Source organism: Neomonachus schauinslandi, chromosome 1, assembly GCF_002201575.2.
Source record: "Neomonachus schauinslandi chromosome 1, ASM220157v2, whole genome shotgun sequence".
NCBI classification, from domain to species: Eukaryota; Metazoa; Chordata; class Mammalia; order Carnivora; family Phocidae; genus Neomonachus; species Neomonachus schauinslandi.
The window spans coordinates 125,333,739-125,353,936 of NC_058403.1; positions in this window are offsets into that span (position 1 = coordinate 125,333,739).

Sequence of the window (20,198 nt, forward strand, 5' to 3'; positions counted from 1 at the left end):
CCTAGCCATGTGAGTGAGCCAGCTTGGATTCTTCAGCCCAGTTGAGCCCCCAGATGGCTGTAGCCTCAACAGCCAACAGAAGGAGCAGAACTGCTCAGTTGAGCTTAGTCAGTCCAAAGACCAGTGAGGACTAATAAAATGGTTGTTGTGTTAAGTCACTAATTTTCGGCAAGATTTGTTACATAGCAATGGATAACCAAAACAGTGGGGAGCTACTCATTCTTGGAGGAGTCCCAGCAGAGCCTGAAGAGGGGGTTTCTACTCTGGGGGTGTAACTGGAATAGGGGGCTTTTGATGATCCTTGATGAGTTCATTGCACTAGACTGGGTCTGTACATAACAGTTTTCCTTGCCCAGCCGGGGAAAACCTCACTGAGTCACAAGGCTGGGAGGAGAAGCTATGTGTGAATGAGTTAACAGAAATCTGGGCAAGATTCCCAAAGTAAATAATGTTGATTCTCAGCACAAGGAAGGCATTGCTTAACGCTGCTAAAACTTGCATAAATAGTCATTGCTTTATGACTGATCGGCTATATTTTCAAATTTCAAAAAAGTAACCATAATAACCATCATTAAAAAAAATAACAGCACTTGGAAATGCTTAAACACTGTGCACAGTTTCTGAGGGACATAAGAGGGTCCTTATCCTTTGGAACTTCCCAGTCCTGTGGGAAGGAGGTGGTGCCGGTATGACCTTTGGGTAGCCCCAGTTGGCACTTGGATCCCAAAGCAAAATCCAACGCCTCTCTCTCACTTAAAGAGCAAGGGAGGAAGCTCACCACAGTTCAGCAAGATGGTTCCTCTTTGGCCTTATCCACTGAAGCATCTACCTGCAAATCCCTCACCTCTCAGCCCCTTCCAGGCCAGTGGTTCTCAAATTTGGGGACATCAAAATCATCTGGAAGTATGTAAAAAATGCAAATTCCAGGGTTCTTCTGGAAAAGATTCCCATTCTGTAAGTCTGGGGTGGGATCCCAGAATTTTCATTTTAACAAGATCCAGATGATTCTTGCACAGATGGGCCCCATACCACAACTGGAAGAGCACTGTAACCTCGGGCCTTCCCTAGAAGTGTGGGATGGAGATGGGGAGAGTCCTCTCTAGGCCAAACCTCCAAGGACCTGGATGCAGGGAAGTAAGTCAAGATGGGATCTGTGGATTCCAAGCCAGGAAGGATCCAACAAACCTATCTGGAGCAAATGGTTTTCACACTGTTTCTTAGAGTCCTAGGGGTTCCTCAGAGGTACTATCACCTCCACCCCAACGGTTTCTCTTTTATCTGTTATCTTATAGTAAGGTTCAGAGAAAGATTTCATTATAAGAAGCAGTTTTATTGGGACACCTGGGTGGCTCAGTTGGTTACGCGTCTGCCTCCGGCTCAGGTCATGATCCCAGGGTCCTGGGGTCGAGCCCCGCATCGGGCTCCCTGCTCATCGGGGAGCCTGCTTCTCCCTCTGCCCCTCCCCATGCTTTTGCATTCTCTCTCTCTCTGACAAACAAATAAATAAAATCTTTAAAAAAAAAAAAGAAGCAGTTTTATTACTAAATGCCCTTCCTGCTTAAAAGAGTCCCCATGTTGGTAAGGTTGGGGAGAAAACAGAACTTTCAAACATGGATGGCGGGAATGGAAAATGGTTCAGCCACTGTGGAAAAGAGTTTGGGATTCCTCAATAACTTAAACATACAATACCATAGGGGTGCCTGGGTGGCTCAGTCGGTTAAGCATCCAACTCTTGGTTTCAGCTCAGGTCATGATCTCAGGATCATGAGAATGAGCCCCATGTTGGGCTCCATGGTCAGCAGGAAGTCTGCTTGAGATTCTCTCCCTCTCCCTCTGCCCCTCTCCAGGCTTATGTGATTGCTCTCTCTCTCTAAAATAAAATAAATAAATAAAATCTTTAAACACACACACACATGCACGCACACACACACACAATACCATATGTCTTAGTCTGCTGCTTGGGCTTCTACAACAAAATACCATAGACTGGGTGGCTTAAAGAACAGACATTTATTTTTCACTGTTCTGGAGGATGGGAGTCTGAGATCAGGGTTAGGTTCTTGGTGAGGACCCTCTTTCTGGCTCACAGATGGCTGCCTCTCACAGTATCCTCACATGGGGGTCGGGAAGGAGCTCTGATTTCTTCCTCTTTTTATGTTACTAATCCCATCGGGGGGCCCCACTCTCATGACCCCAACTAAACCCAACTACCTCCCACAGGCCTTACCTCCAAATACCATCACTGTAGGGCTCAGGACTTCTTTTGTGAAGGCACAAACATTTGGTCCATAACACCATGTGACCCAGCAATTCTACTCCTGGGTACATAACCCAAAGATTTCAAAACAGATATACTGATCCTTGTACACAAATATTGGAATGTTTGACTATTCACAGTAGCCAAGAGGTGGAAACCATACAAATGTTCATCAACTGATGGGAAGATAAAAGTAGTATAGCTCTACAATGGAATATTATTTAGCCTTAAAAAGAAACGAAGTGCTGCTAAATGCTCAAACACAGATGAAACTTGCAAACATTGTGCTAAGTGACAGAAGTCAGTCACAAAAGGCCATAGAATTGTATGATTCCATTTATATGAAATATCCAGAACAGGCAAGTCCACAGGGGCAGAAAGAAGATTCATGGTTGCCAGGGGCCCCAGAGAGGGGGTACTGGGGAGTGACTGCTTCATGGGTACAGGCTTTTTGGGGGTGATGAAGATGCCCTGCAACTAGAGAGTGATGATGGTTGCACAACACTGGGAATGTACCAAATGTCAGTAACAACACATTTTATGTTACATGAATTTTATTACAAGAAAAAAAATCCCAATCCACAGATTCGGAACAACCATCTCATTTCTTGCTGACAAGGATGCTGAGGTCAGAAAAGGGGAATGAGCTGGTCAGATCACCCAGCCTGTTGGGGTCCAGCCACGCTGCTGACCTTTTACCCCGCCACGGCGGGCTGCTTCTCTTCCTCAACACACTTGCCGCTGCCCCAAACTGCGGATTCAGGGGCATGCAAGGGCCTGAGATGCGTGCCACCCCACAGTTTCTGCAGCCCGGCCCCCTGCCTCCCACACAGAGGTCCACCTTGCCCCACCCGCAGAGTTCAGCTAGCCTTTCTTCTTGCTCCTTCCAGTGCCTCCTCCCCTCAAGCGTGTTGGTGCAAGACCCACGTCCAGCTTCATACTTGAGCAAATCTCCCCAAAGTCTTCACTGGCAACTGCTGCCTTCTGACTGGCTTGATAAGGGTTGGATGGATTGGATTCCTTACATACAGACATTGCTCAGTTTCCCAAACTCCCGCTGAGCAGACGGTCTGGAGGAGCTGGTGGTGGTGGTCCTGGGGCCGGCTAGGACTAATCCCAGCTGTATGCATTCGCGTGCTGTTGGCTCTCCTCTCTGGCTGTTGGACCACATGCATCTGTCACATGGTACGTGCTTAATGAAGACTCACTGGTGCCATTGTTCCTGTCTTGGGGTCATCCTGGGACCGTCTTTTTCATTTCAGTTAAAAGAGTTCAGGAAAATGGCCTCAGTTTCCTCAGTGCCTCTGAGAATAGAAGACTCAAGGTAAGCTTATATGTGAAGTGAGAGTCATTTTTTCTGGTCACCATCTGAGATGGAATTATCCACCATTCTGGAAGGTGCAACAGAAGGGGGTAATTTATTTGCATTTGCATTACATGTGAATGATGGAGGGCAGGTCTTCTGGAATCCTGTCTCCAACCCCTTGCCTTGTGTCTCAGGAAATTACTAAGTCTTTTGGTTTCTCCCAGATCCTGACCATTCCTTAGATCTCTTAGTTATGGCCCCTAAACTTATTATGGATTTTTTAAAAAGTGCATTAACATACAAAGGGGCAATGGCAGAACCCTAGAACGCGAGTGCTCTGGACATTTACTGAACTCAGCAGTTGAAAAACCTGGCTGAGAAGGGAAACCTAACTCAGCCCACTTTTGTCCAGGACCTGCTACAGGATGAGGAAGGGGAGGGTGGACTTCCTCAGTCTTAACAAGGTGACCCTCATCTCTCAGCCTTGGAAGATTATCTAACACCCCGAATTTGCACTTGGAGATTGGCGTCATGCAGCAGGGATGATTGGGGATGCTAAGGAGGATTGCAGAGCCGCAGTGGCTGCAGTTTCTAAATTGCCATTTGGGATAAAGTGGCAAAGGAGAAAATTTTGCAATGCTGTGGTTGGGGTGAGTACTTAGAATTCAAGGCTGAGCTTCACTTTGTACACAGTTTCTGCACTGTGTAGACAGATGCCTCATTTCCTGATGCAGACTTTGCCCAGCTGGGAAAGGTCTCCCAGGACAGGGAAGCTGAGGTAATGTTGCCATCTCCATTCCTCATTAACGATTTCAAAGTGCACTATCTTGCTCAATGCTCTGAGAAGTCCTGCAGGAGAGAAACCTGCTTTGGTGTTTTTGACTCTGTGTTTCCTAAAGTTATCAAACTTCAGAATTCTTTTTCCCTCTTCATAATCCTCATTTATACCCTGTGAAAGCCAACTTTCCAAGAACACACTTGGGAAATGCTATCCGATGTCCAGTGGGTGCTTCTGGCCCATTGTGCCCCACAGTGAATGGTGGTGAGGACCTTCCGGCAGGACGCACGATATAGAATCCTGCTGTGATAATCCATGAAGTAAAATCATTTATTGTGCCTATCGGGCCCCTTCCCACACTGAGATTTCATGATTCTCTCGGCAACAACCATGAAACCACTGACATGTACAGAGTAGTGTGTGCTAGGAGCTTTTCCTATGTCATCCATGCAATCCTCATCAACTTGATCACCCCCATTTTACCAGTAGGGACATTGAAAGCCAGAGAGGTTATGTGAGAGGAGGTGACTGGGTCACGTCGGTGGCAGAGCTAAGACTGAGGCTGAAGCTGGTGGGACTCCACACTGGCATTCGCTCCTCAAACACTGAGGGCGGGGATGGAAAATTGTGCAGCCTCTGTGAGCTCGGGCTGCTCTAACAGACACCAGAGCCTGGTGGGCTTAAACAGCAGACATTTATTTCCTACAGTTCTGGAGGCTGGGGAGCCCAAGATCAGGGTTAGTATTGGGGTGAGGGCCCTCTTCCTGGCTCGCAGAGGGCTGCCTCTCACCGAGTCCCTCCTCTGTCCCCTGCCACATGTTGCATTTTGGATGCACTGTTTCCAGAGTGTCTGATTCCCACCAGGAACTGTTTTGGACGTTGGAAAATTCAATCATCTTAGGGATTTTTTTTTTCCTCCTTCAGGGATTGTATTTCCCTTGGATTTGAAATGCAGCTCTGATATTTCCTGGTTATGTGAGCTTGGGCCTCAGCTTTCTCATCTGTAAAACAGGATAATATCTCATGTTCCTCCTTCTGACCTTTTCTTCTTTTACTTCTTCCTTCCCTCCTTTCCTCTTTCCTTCTCCCTTAATTTTTTTCTCCCTTATTTTATTTTTCCATTTTTCCCTAAACCCTAACTTCTGGCATTAATTTCCCCCGGGAAGAGCCTTGAAACCCCACCATGGACCCTCCCCAAAGTGGCTTGACAGGTACTGATGGTTTTTCAGTAATAGACCAGAAGAGAAGCGGCTGCTGATTAATTCCATGCCAGCCCGCGCGTTCTGTGCTCTGCATCTAGACTAGGGCAGTTTCCAAGGTGACCGAGACTAGTGTGTGAGGACAAGGTGAGGGCCTGAAGTGATGAGCTGCCAAACCCAGAGAGCACACAGGCTTCCTCTGAGCCACTCGCGGCCCACTGCTTGCCAACCAATTTAGCAACCGACTTGCGGCAAAGTATTCCCACAATATCCAGTGATCAGAGCATCTATAAATAGGATCGTAAGAACAATTTGGATAGATGTTAATATAGGGGTTCAGTCTCCGAGTGACTAAACCTTGAGTTGTTTTGACCTCAGAGAGCCATCAAAAATCTGCTGCAAGGAACAATTCTGTAGTCGTCTGTGGCAGATGTTTTGTTCCTGTTCAACACGTCCTTGTGTGTATAATTTACTAACATGATTATAACGTGTTGCTTGGCACTTTGCAATTTACCAAGTGCCGTCACACACTTTTCGTTTGATCCTTGCAAGACGGGCATTATTACTGAGGTTCAGGGAAGACAAGTAACTTGCCCCAGGACATACCGATTACAGGGTGAATGGGGCTGGGGAGGGGCGGGGGATGGTGATGCCGGTAGCGGTAGTAGAGTCCAAATTTCAGAGGACTGTGTGGCTTCCAAACTGTTCTTTTCTTATTCTGCTAAATCCTATTTCCTGCTTGAAGGACTTGGAGCAATCATTTCCTCTCCTGTCCTCAAAGGGGTCAGCACATCAGGGTCAAGCACCCCAATCTCTCCTTTGATTACTTAAAAAAAAAAAAAGTCTTTTATTTATTTATTTATTTATTTTTAAGTAATCTCTACACCCAACACAGGGCTCAAATTCACAACCCCAAGATCAAGGTCACACGCTCTACTGACTGAGCCAGTCGGGCACCCCTTTTCCTTTGATTACTTTGCATGAAAAGTAGGCTTGCCAGATTTAGCAAATAAAAATACAGGATGCCTCCTTAAATTTAAATTTCAGACAAACAATGATTTTTTAGTATTAAGTGTGTCCCATGGTGTATTTTATTTGGCAACCCTAATTAAAAGTACTTGTTATTAAAGCTTTTTCCTTTAAAATAATGTGAATTACTTATAGAAAATTTTGAAAAATCATATAAGCAAAAGGAAGAAAATAGAAATTACTCCTAATTTTACCATCAGGTAATATTAGTAATTCACTATTAATATTTTTGTACATCTACCGTGACCTTTTTTCCCATGCATATATTTATATGCGTAAATTCCTTTCTTAAAAATAGGGATTGAGATTTCCTGAATATACTACTTCAGGCTTGTTTTTTTTTCCACTCAATATGTCACGAACATCATTCCATGCCCTTACGAATTCTGTAATATTGGAATGACTGCAAGGTCATGGATTAGATAGCATTCTGCCTTTAGCTAACCCCCTCTAGGCAAACCCTTATATTGTTTCCAATGTTTCCTTATTACAGGCTTGCCCTGAACAATCTTTGTTAAGTCTCCCTGCACATCCCTTGTATAAATTTCTGGTAGTAGAATTTCTAGGTCAAAGGATATGCAAACTTTTTTTTTTTTTTTTTTAAGATTTTACTTATTTATTTGACAGAGAGAGACACAGCGAGAGAGGGAACACAAGCAGGGGGAGTGTGAGAGGGAGAAGCAGGCTTCCGGTGGAGCAGGGAGCCTGACGCAGGACCCTGGGATCATGACCTGAGCCGAAGGGAGATGCCTAACGACTGAGCCACCCAACGACTGAGCCACCCAGGCGCCCCAAGCACTTTGGTTCTGAGCCCACCCTGACTCCATGATCACATTCAACACATTCTAAGCCATTCTTTTATTTTTTTTTAAGATTTAATTTATTTGACAGAAAGAGAGAGAGCATAAGCAGGGGGAGTGGCAGGCAGAGGGAGAGGGAGAAGCAGACCCCGCCGAGCAGGGAGCCCAATGTGGGGCTCAATCCCAGGACCCTGGGATCATGACCCAAGCCGAAGGCAGATGACCAACCGAGTCACCCAGGTGCCCCCATTCTATGCCACTCTTAATGGTCTTATTTCTTTCTACTGAGTCTTTAGTTCTAAAAGAGGGGAGTAAATTAGCTAGGGGGTAGGAATTAACTACCACTGTTCGGTCACATGTCCATGTCAGGCATCAGTCATCAATGCTCGCCTTTCTTTCTACTGAGTTTGGACAAGCCTTCAGAGTCTTGATCATCCTAGTTTTGCAGGTGCAGGTGGCCAGTACTAATCTAAAACAATTGCTTCTCAGGGAAAATTTCCCTTTACAGAAGAATTTAGTTAATACACAGAAAAAGAATGATAGAATTAGAATGGCATTGATCATCAGTGGCTGTTTATATCAGGTGCCCCATGGAAGAACACAACGTCATATTGAAGTAGTCTTGGAACCTGAATTTGATCAAGCTTTTACATCCTACTACCGATTTACAGGAAGTAAGGAGCACAGAGAAAATGTTAAAGTGCACTATGAATGTGTATGCAGTGAAATCCAGACTGTGGGAAACTCTGTAGGTCAAATGACCTCTTTTCTTTCGGGAAAAAAAAAATAAATGAATAAATAAAATAATGGAGGGGAAACCTACAGATTAAAAGCTATCTAAAAGATATATCAATCAATCCCAGTGTATGGACCTTATTTGGATTCTTATTAAAAAAAACTATTGGTGGGGTGCCTGGGTGGCTCAGTCATTAAGCATCTGCCTTCGGCTCAGGTCACGATCCCAGGACTCCAGAATCATGACCTGAGCCAAAGGCAGACGCTCAACCAACTGAGCCACCCAGGCACCCCCATAGCTATATTTTTAAACAGAGTCCTCATCTTCTAGAGCAGTGGTCCTCAGTTTTGAGATTTTTGCCCTCTAGGACATTTGGCAATATCTGGAGACATTATTGGTTGTCAAAACCGAGGGGAAAGAGTATTACCAGCCTCCAGTGGGTACAGACCACAGATGCCACTAAACATCCTACAATGCACAGGACAGCTCCTCACAACAAAGAATTATTTGGCATTCAATGTTAACAGTGCTGAGGTTGAGAAGTCCTACTTTAGAGATACATACTGAAATATTTATGGGCAAAGTGATACTAGGGGTGGGATTTGCTTCAAAATAATGTGTGATAGAGGAAATGGATGAAGGTCTGGATGCATAGACTGATTGAAGGTTGATGGTTGGGATTGGGTATGGGTATGGGGCTTCATTATATTCTATCTCCTTTAGATAAGTTTGAAATTCTCTGTCATAAAAAGTTAAAAAAAAACCCTTCCCATGAGGTGCGAATTGCCATCTCTGAAGTCCATCTCTAAGGACCCTCTTTAACATTCTCTGGTGACTTTGAACATTTTAACGTCATTCACACAGAAATTGTGAAATAGTTTATTTTTGGTGTCCTCCTATCTTTGCCTTCCCTAACACCAGAGGAAAGGTGTGTAGGTTGAGCTTTTTCCAACTATTTCTTTATCTGCAAAAGGGACACAAATGAACCTTGCTTACTTCCTGTGGCTGCTAGGAGCTCAGGATTCCATGTTGGCTAGCATTACCAAAGTCGTGATATTTTTCTTCCCTTAATATTAAGTGCAATTTTTAATTTTGATCTAAAGTCTTTGTATTTCAGTGTAATTTTAGCCTCATAGAATTAGTTGCTAAGTAATCCCCCCTCTTCAATTTTCCAAAAGAATTTGTATAAAATTGATATTTTTTCTTTCTTTCTTGTTTGGTAGAATTCACCTGTAAAGCCATCTGGACCTGGAGCTTTCTTCATGGAAAGGTTTTAGACTATAAATTAATTTCTTTAATAGATACACAGGTTATCTGTTTGTTCTTCAGTGAGCTTTGGTAGTTTGTGTCTTTCAAGAAATGCATCCATTTCATCAAATTATCAAGTTTATTGACATAAAGTTGCTCATAAATCTATAGTGATATCTCCTCTCTCACTTCTTAAATTGGTGATTTGTGTCTGAATTAAAGACTTAGAAGACAAAAATTCAACAGGAAGATAGAATTGCTTTGTTTGCATGAGAAAATGTGCTTAAGTTTGAAGTCTTTGCTTTTATACATTTTTATAGAAATTTTCTTATGCTGAATAAATGCAGCAGGGGGCTTATGGGAAGCAGAAGGGAGATAGATGAAAATCTGATCTGTAACCAAGCTCTGTCTTTATGAAAGGAGGAAACAGAGGGGATAGGTTGCCTTGAAGTATTTTTGCATTCTGAGTTAGCTTCAAAGAATCAGGTAGTTTTGGTCAGGTTCATTGACTCTTACATTCTGGATCTCTTCCAAGCCATTCACTTAACCACCTTCTTACTTTAGTAGCATGTGATCCTAAATGATGTCACCATGCCTGTTTACTCCCAAACCCTGGAGGTTCAGACAACATTGACCAGCATTGACCAGATAATATTCTAGGTCTACTTTTCCAGGAAGCTTTTGGGGGAAGTTTGAAATAGTGAGTAAACCATGGGTTTTGGAGTGAGATAAACCAAAATTCGAAGTTTGGCTTTGCTATTCACTAGCTGCAGGGCAAGTTCTGAAAACTGTCTGAACTCTTACTTTCTTCATGTATGAAATGGGGATAATGAGACCTAATTCATAGTGCTCTTGGGATGTTTAAATGAGATAATACATATGTCTAGCACATATTAGCAACTCTGAGTGGATATCAAAGTGTAGTCCCTACAGCCACATGCAGAAGAATGAAACTCAACCATTCTCCAACACCATTCACAAAGATAAACTCAAAGTGGATGAAAGACCTCAATGTGAGACAGGAATCCATCAAAATCCTAGAGGAGAACATAGGCAGTAACCTCTTTGACATCGCCCACAGCAACTTCTTTCGTGACATGTCTCCAAAAGCTAGTGAAACAAAAGCAAAAATGAACTTTTGGGACTTCATCAAGATAAAAAGCTTCTGCACAGCAAAGGAAATAGTCAACAAAACAAAGAGGCAACCCACAGAATGGGAGAAGATATTTGCAAATGACACTACAGATAAAGGGCTGGTATCCAAGATCTATAAAGAACTTCTCAAACTCAACACCCAAAAAACAAATAATCAAGTCAAAAAGTGGGCAGAAGATATGAAAAGTCACTTCTCTGAAGAAGACATACAAATGGCTAACAGACACATGAAAAAATGTTCATCATCATTAGCCATCAGGAAAATCCAAATCAAAACCACATTGAGACACCACCTTACACCAGTTAGAATGGCAAAAATGGACAGGGAGAGAAACAACAAATGTTGGAGAGGTTGTAGAGAAAGGGGAACCCTCTTACACTGTTGGTGGGAATGCAAGTTGGTACAGCCACTTTGGAAAACAGTGTGGAGGTGCCTCAAAAATTTAAAAATAGAGCTACCCTATGACCCAGCAATTGCACTCCTGGGTATTTACCCCAAAGACACAGATGTAGTGAAAAGAAGGGCCATATGCACCCCAGTGTTCATAGCAGCAATGTCCGCAATAGCCAAACTGTGGAAAGAGGCGAGATGCCCTTCAACAGATGAATGGATAAAGAAGATGTGGTCCGTATATACAATGGAATATTACTCAGCCATCAGAAAGGATGAATACCCAACTTTTACATCAACATGGATGGGACTGGAGGAGATTATGCTCAGTGAAATAAGTCAAGCAGAGAAAGTCAATTATCATATGGTTTCACTTATTTGTGGAACATAAGGAATAGCATGGAGGACATTAGGAGAAGGAAGGGAAAAATGAAGGGGGTTGGGAATCGGAGGGAGAGATGACCCATGAGAGACTATGGACTCTGAGAAACAAACAGGGTTTTAGAGGGGAGGGGGGTGAGTGGTGGCTTAGCCCGGTGATGGGTATTAAGGAGGGCACGTACTACATGGAGCACTGGGTGTTATACGAAAACAATGGATCGTGGATCACCACATCAAAAACCAATGATGTATTGTATGGTGACTAACATAACATAATAAAATTAAAAACAAAAACAAAAACAAAGTGTAGTCCCTAGACTGATAGGATCAACATCATCTGGAAACTTGTTAGAAGTGTAAATTCTTGGACTCTGCTCCAGATCTACCGAATCAGAAACTGTAGGGGGCAGGGCAGCAATTTCTTTCTCCTTTCTTTCTTTCTTTCTTTCTTTCTTTCTTTCTTTCTTTCTTTCTTTCTCTCTCTCTCTCTCTCTCTCTCTTTCTTTTTCTTAACAGTCTATGTTTTAACAAGCCTTCCAGGGGCTTCTGATAACTGGCCAACTTTGAGAACCATTAGACTAGCACATTCTAGCAAATGGTAGAATCTCAAGAAATGCTAGTTTTCTCCCCTTCTTTTTTTTTTTTTTAAGATTTATTTATTTATTGTAGACGGAGAAAGAGTGTGTGAGTGTGGAGGGGAGGGACAGAGGGAGAGGGAGAGAGAGAATTTCAAGCAGACTCTCCACTGAGCACAGAGTCCAGTGTGGGGCTCCATCTCACCACTCTGAGATCATGACCTGAGCCAAAATCAAGAGTTGGTCGCTTAACTGACTGAGTCACCCAGGCACCCCTCTCCCCTTCTTTATGCTTTCTTGATAACTATTTTTCCAGCTTATTCTTGGCTTTCATAATAATTAAACTCTTCAAGAGTCAAGACAGTTTTTCTCTATCTGTCTCATCATTGTTGTTGTTTTTTTTTCTTTCTCTTTCCAAAGTTCCTGGTGAGTGTTAGCATTCAGTAGGAACCCAGAGAAAGTTAACTATATCTCCATGTGCCAAATAAGGACAGAAGTGCCCTTGGCTTTACTTATGTATTTGACTTATATAGCGCCTTGGCTCAATTGTGGGTCTAGAAGGTGAAGTGTTCAGTGTGTGCTGGGAGTGAATACCAATCTAGCTCGGATAGCAGGGATGTTGGGAGTGTAATGTCTTCCTCTCAGTGCCAGCCAGACATCACTTCAACCCAAAAAAACATAAAAGCCAGAGCAGTGTCATAGACCATTCGGTCTTGATTAAAGAAGAGATGTCATAAAGCCTCATCAGTTCACAGAAAGTGGAATAAAAGAGAGGAGGGAAGGCCAATAAGTAAATCAAAAACCTCAGTTGTATAGAGAATGCTTTTGTTTTAAAAAATGCAATTTTATTTGCCTAGCACTTTAGGTTGAAGAAAGTACCTAAAGCTGAGACCAGTTAACAGCATGACTGCTGTGAGAAACGAACAATATAATCCCAGGTACATTCTAAGCACGGTGACCTTAACATTCACGGAGCACTCACTAAATAATATTATTAAATTATTACTGGTAGTAATAGTAGGTGGTGAGTGAATATTCATTGGGTAAGTGGCTAACTGAATGAGTGGTTAAATGAATGAATAAACTGTCAACTTGTTTGATCATCAACTTTTTCCTTAGTTTTCAGGGAAAATTATTCAGTCAGTAGCTAGTGAGTCCCATAATAGCCATCAAATAAGTACAGTTGAAAGTCAAAGGAAAAAAATGCCTTTTCATTATAGCCCTAAACTAGAAACTACCCAAATGTCCATCAAAAAGTGAATGAATAGGGGTGTCTGCCTGGCTCAGTTGGAGCAAGCAACTCTTGATCTTGGGGTTGTGAGTTCGAGCCCCAAGTTGGGGGTAAAGCTTACATTAAAAAAAAAAAAAAAGGTGAATGAACACAGAAATTGTGGTTCATCCACACGATGGAATACTATTAAGCAATAAAAAGGAACAAATTATTGATACACACAACCACTTGAATGAACCTCAAAAACATTATAAGCAAAAGAAGCCAGACACAGAAGGGTACATACTATATGATTTCATTTATATCACATTCTAGATAAGGCAAATCTAATATTTTGTCAGAAAGCACATCAGTGGTTGCCTGAGGCTGGGAATGAGGGTTGGGACTGATTACAAGGGGACCTGCAGGAACCTTTCAGGGTGATGGAAAATGTCTCTATCTTGATGGTGGTGGGGGTTACGAGCGTGTACACGTTTGCCAAAACTAATTGAACTGTACATTTAAAATGGATGGGTTTATTGTCTCTAAATTATAACTGGACAAAGTTGATTAAAAAAAAGAAAGCAAATAGCAACAGTGTCTCCTACCCAGGCCTGGGAGCCCCCTGTGGTGCCAGTGTAGATTCTGACTCCAGAGCAAGATGGGGCAAAGGCTGTGGGACCTGCCCATTTTATTCTGCTCTGGCTGGAGAGGCCATGCCCCATCCGCTCAAGTTCCATCTACCAGAGCTGGTCACCTGGGGAGGCCAATGCAATGGTGTGGGACAATGTGGCCTAAAGCAAAGTAATTGTTGCATGCAAATCAGATATTTCAAGCTTGTTCCTCAGGCCCTCCTCTTGTTTTGCTCTTAAACTAAATGTTAACCTCTAATTTCAGCACTGACCTGGCATGTGTCCAAAATGCATTAAACACAATGTTCCAAACCCTGCGGGAACCATTCAGAGAGCCCCAGAGAATCTTAACAAGCTGTCTCACCTTGAAAGGCTATCTTACAAATCATTTTCCAAACTCCTATAATCACAGACACTCTGTGTGGCCTCCAACCCCACAGTAGTGTGCGTTTGGTCACCACAAAAGAATCTGGACTGAAATCTGGGATGAGAAAATAGGCACCACGGAGGGATTGCTTGTCTACCCAGCTACCGGTAATTCATCTTTTTATTCATCTATATATCTTCTCAAATAACATTTCACAATCCAAGCGCAATTATTTGAAGCATAGAGAGAAACACATACAAAATAAAAATCACCACCAATCAGTGATTACCATGGATTAACATTTTGGTCTATTTTTTTAGGAATACACACACACACTCTCACACAAACGCATGCGCATATTTATTTAAAATAAAATTAGGATCTTACAGTACACATTGTTTTCTTATCTGCCTTTGCCACCACTTAATTGAGTGGGAACATTTCCTCATGCCATTAAATAGTCTCAGTCAACTTTCTGTTAATCAACTCTTGCTGTATAACAAGCAACCTCAAAGTCTTAGTACACACGTGTGGTAAATTAGTTCTCACTTAGGGGTTTGTGGGTCAGTGGACTCTGGTCCATAGGCCTCCATCTTGCCCCTAGGATCAGCAGGCTAGTTCCAGCATGTTCTCATGATGATAAGAGAAACACAAGGGGACACACCCAACAGGCACACTTCAAATCTCTACTGATTTCACATTGGACAGAGCAACTCACGTGGGCTAGCCTGAAGTAAAGGGACAGAGAAATCACCTCCACCGTTTGTGGAGGAATTGCAGTTGCATGGCCAAGGGCACGGACACAAGGAGGGAGGAAAAACTGGGGCCCGTATTGCAATCTCCCACACACTTCATTGTAAATGACTCACATGGATGCTCACAAATTCATTTATTTACCACTCATCTAGTGTTACGTGCCAGCAACTATTCTAAGGGTCTTATAAATATTTAATTCTCAAAACAGACCTATGAGGTAAGTGCTGTTATTAACCTCATTACACCGATGAGGAAACTGGGGTACAGAGAGGTTAAACAGTTTGCCCACAGTCATCCAGCTAGTAAGCGGGGGTGGGGCGGGGTGAGGTGCGGGGGCGGGGGGCAGAGCAAGGAAGTCTGCATCCTGAATCTGTGCGGGTAGGCGCCATGCTAGGTGGCCTCCCTCATGATTTGTCCATTAGCCCCTTGCCCCCACTGGACTGTGGACAGGAACTGAGCACCCAGCGTAGTACCCAGCCCTGGGGGCATTCAGGATGTATTTCTTGAATGAGTTTAATCATTATCTTATCATTAGATATGAACCCATTTCAGTGGGTTCTAGTATGTTTGGCTAATATATACTGCATGGGCTGAACTATGTTCTCTCAAAATTCAGATGTAGAAGCTCTCGCTGCCAGCACCTCAGAATGTGACTGTATTTGGAGAGGGCCTTTAGAGAGGTGATTAAGTTCAATGGAGGCTGTTAGGGTGGGTCCCTATGCAATCCGACTGGTGTCCTTATAAGAAGGGGACACTGGCACCCACGGAGAGACAGCAGGGATGTGTGTGCACAGAGGGAAGACCACGTGAGGACACAGCAGGAAGGCAGCCACCTGCGGGCTAAGGAGAGAGGCCTCAGAAGAAACCAAATCTGCTGACGATTTGATCTCTTGACATCTAGCTTCCAGACCTGTGAGGACATGCATTTGTGTTGTTTAAGCCTCCCGGTGGGTGGAATTTCGTTACGGCAGCCCTTGCAAACTAATACATATGCCATGTTGCTACAAGCATCAGAGCAGTGAAGTCTTTCCTGAGCTGACCGAAGAAGGGCAGCCGGCAGAACTTTGGGGGCCCATCTGCCCTGCTCAGGAATGCAGCAATGCGGGTGGGGGTGAGGCTAACCAGGGCTCTATAACTCCTTCTGAATGAGCACTTCATTTCCTTCTGTAGGTTTTCTTTAAAAAAGGAATGCAAATAATAGGGTAAGAATTATGGATAGAATTTAGAAACTTGCGATCCATGGGCGAGGACTTACAGTAGAAAGTTAAGACTGAGATTTTTTGCGGCTCAAACACACCCCCTAATTTTCCTTCCTCACATACCTCCTAACAGATTCATTCCAACAACAAACATTGGGTGTCCGCTATGCTGGGTCCTGTGCCTCGTGCTGGGGCCACACTGGTCACAGGACAAGAAGTACCTGCTCCCATGGTGTTCGCCTTCTAATTCTCACAAGCAGCTAAACTATTTCAACTTGAAATGTTGAATGAGCGTCATTGAATAATAGATTTCCACACTCATGAATTCACTTTCTCACTGACTTATTCATTCAAAAATCTATTTAGTGCTTACTAGGTATCAGGTGCTGTTGCATAAGAGAAGGGGCTTGGGGCGCCTGGGTGGCTCAGTTGGTTAAGCGACTGCCTTCGGCTCAGGTCATGATCCTGGAGTCCCGGGATCGAGTCCCGCATCGGGCTCCCTGCTCGGCAGGAAGTCTGCTTCTCCCTCTGACCCTCCTCCCTCTCATGCTCTCTGTCTCTCATTCTCTCTGTCTCAAATAAATAAATAAAATCTTTTAAAAAAAAAAGAGAAGGGGCTTAAATAGGTTATTGTCACTGTTATCTAAGGGCTCAAGTCTAATAGATGAGTGAGGGATAAGCTCACGGGCCAATGGCAGTAATGGGAATGGAGTAGGGGAGTAGTACTGTTGTAGTGCAGGGGACTGTGGTCGTGCAGGGGACTGTGGTCATGCAGGGGACTGTGGCAGTACAGAAATCCTGGGCAAGACATGGTCACTCTGCTGAAAGCACAGGGAAGGCTCTCAGGGCAGGGGATATTTGTGCTTAGTCTTGAAGGATACCTGATGGATAGGAGGGATCATGTGGGTCTGGGTCAAAATGGAGCTAGATTAGGCAAAAAGGGGTAGTTTTCTGGAGCCCACAGGGACTTTCCTGGAACCCACAGGAAACAGGGTCTCCCAAGGCCTGGGACCAGGAGCTGGACAGACTTTGGAAACCAAAGTAGAGATTTCATCTGACCTGCCAAAGCTGCGAGGTCTCTATCTCTCCTCCTCTCTGCGTATCTGCTTCCTGCTCCCCCTCAGTAGACCAGCCGTCTTGATTTTTCTGCCCACCCAGAGCTCCTGAGCGGACCCATCTTTGAGTCAAGCAACCAGCAAAATCGGACTCATGTATTTGAGGCCCAACAGCACATTCTTGGGAGAAAAACTTCTGATTGACCTGCTTGAGTCAGGTGTCCACCCTTGGTCCAATCAGCTATGGTCTGGGATGGGCAGGGCCACTGATAACAAAAATGGCTGCCAGGTCCCATTCTAGAAGGTGGGTGAGGGGGTCTCAGGAAGGGGTGAACTGAGCCACAGTGACATTACAGAAAGCATCTTCCACAAGGTGCAAAGGTGGGGAGTCGATTATGGCTTTTAATTTAAAAATCCTTCAAGAAAACTGGCAGCATATGAGACGAAGAGTAGCAAATACCACCAGTTCAAGTCAAATTCCCAAACCAACAAGAATAATTAAACACAAAGAAGTATATAGTAAAGCTTAGGTAACAAATACCAGAGGATTAAGTAATAGAATCTTATGAGATTTTCATAGTCAGTTTAACCAAGAAGGAGAGGGAAACAGTCAAATTCAGGGGGTCAGTCTGGGCTCCAGGAAGGAGTTAGAAAGATGGAAATAGGAAAAGAGCAGAAAAAAGAAAAAATGAAATCTCTTCAGGTGGGGGGACTATAGCATAGAGGAATGGGAAGGGTCTGGAATTGCCATCTGTAGGGCTCCCTTGATCTTGTGACCTTGCTGCACGTGGCCATTTTAATCGGATAGACATAATCAGGCAGCTTTCCCAGAGAAGGGACATTCCTTTCTCTTTCAGGTCAAGAATTTCCCAGAAGCCTTTGGGACTGCTGGAATTTCTGCTATGAAATTCAGAAATCCTGATGATTTGGGGACAGCACCATCATTAAGAATACCAGGACATGTAAAAATGACAGACAGGCAGGCAGGCAGGCAGACAGAAAGAGAAAGAAAAAAAAAGAGAGAAAACTTCATAAAATAGGACTAAAATATACCAAAATGTCATTTTAAAGACCAGGTCATCAGAGAAGGGGAAAGATAATGGTTATAATCTAGCTTCTATTTTCAGTCTTCTGAAGGTATCAGAGGAAGCCAGATGTGTTAGCCCTGAATGCATGTTTTTTAGGGCCTGCCAATGGCCAAGCTGAGACAACAAATGAGGAAGAGGAAAAAAAATGAGTCAGTTTAAGGCTGCGCATCCTTTCCTGGGTGACTCTCGGAGAATGGTGTGAGGAACTCTGGGGGGGGTGAAGTGCTTTCCCAACTATTTACGGGAATCCATGAGGTTGAAAACCTTTTTTTTTTAATTTAATTTTTAAAAAAGATTTTATTTATTTGAGAGAGAGAGAGAGCACGAGCGGGGTGGGGGAGGGGCAGAGGGCGAAGCAGACTCCATGCTGAGTGGGGAGCCCAACGTGGGGCTCGATCCCAGGACCCTGAGATCATGACCTGAGCTGAAGGCAGACACTTAACCGACTGAGCCACCCAGACACCCCAAAACTCTTTTTTTTTTTTAAAGATTTTATTTATTTATTTGAGAGAGAGAATGAGATAGAGAGAGCATGGCGGGGGAGGGTCAGAGGGAGAAGTAGACTCCCTGCCGAGCAGGGAGCCCGATGCAGGACTCGATCCCGGGACTCCAGGATCATGACCTGAGCCGAAGGCAGACGCTTAACCATCTGAGCCACCCAGGCGCCCCCATAAAGCACTGCTCTTGCACACCGAGGTGCGCTCCTGTCGTCTCAGTGGAAAGCCCTGACCTAACCGAGTTGTGAGCTGAATGAACTAGAGGCTTTTTCCATGGAACTTCAGTTTTACTAGAAGGATTGACTGAAAAGCTCATAATTTAGCCTCGGGGACTGGACAAACATGTTCTTGAAGGAAGCAAGCCTGTTACTTTAAGGAAAACAAATGCTAGTGTTTGTTGCCAGTGATAACACTCAGGCTTTTAAGTGAAAATTAGAATTTTGGAAAATTAATACCTGCCATTTTGTACTTTACACCTTCCCAATACTTAAGAGACTTAAAAAAAAATATATTGGTGGTGATACTAACCCATGTGATTTTTTATTTTATTTTATTTTTTTAAGATTTTTTATTTATTTGCGAGAGAGAGAATGAGAGACAGAGAGCATGAGAGGGGGGGAGGGTCAGAGGGAGAACCAGACTCCCTGCTGAGCAGGGAGCCTGATGCGGGACTCGATCCCGGGACTCCAGGATCATGACCTGAGCTGAAGGCAGTTGCTCAACCAACTGAGCCACCCAGGCGCCCCCCATGTGATTTTTAAAATGTTGTGAATTAAAATGTGTCAACATCTGGAAGATCTGCATGGCTCGGTGGATCACTGTTTTCCAAATGACCAATGGATGATGTTATAAAATCACACGTGGGTAAAAGATCCATTCAAAGTACAAAATAAACCAGCACATTTTAATTTAACAGAATATGAAAAGTTCATTGATACAGTTTTAGATGTCATACTGCAACCAACCTTTAAGAAACCATCACTTGTAGGGCGCCTGGGTGGCTCAGTTGGTTAAGTGACTGCCTCTGGCTCAGGTCATGATCCCGGAGTCCTGGGATCGAGTCCCGCATCGGGCTCCCTGCTCGGCGGGGAGTCTGCTTCTCCCTCTGACCCTATCCCCTCTCATGCTGTTTCTCTCTCTCTCTCAAATAAATAAATAAAATCTTAAAAAAAGAAAAAAAAAGAAACCATCACTTGTAGAGTTTAGATGCAGTATAAAGAGAATATTCACAATTATCTGAAAAAAAAACCATTAAAATATTCCTCCTTTTTAAATTACATATCTGTGTGAGGTTAGATATTTTTCATGGACTTAAACCACTACAATTTATGTCACAGATCAAATGCAGAAGCAGATATGACAATCTAGCCTGTCTTCTATTTTAAGCCAGATATTAAAGAGATTTGTAAAAATGTGATTTTTTTTTGTTTTAGAAGACATTATTTTTTATAAAAAATGCTATTTATGTTAACATGTCATGGATCTATTCTTCTTAAACCAATTAGTAAGTATTCTATTTTTCAGTTTTAGTTTTTCATA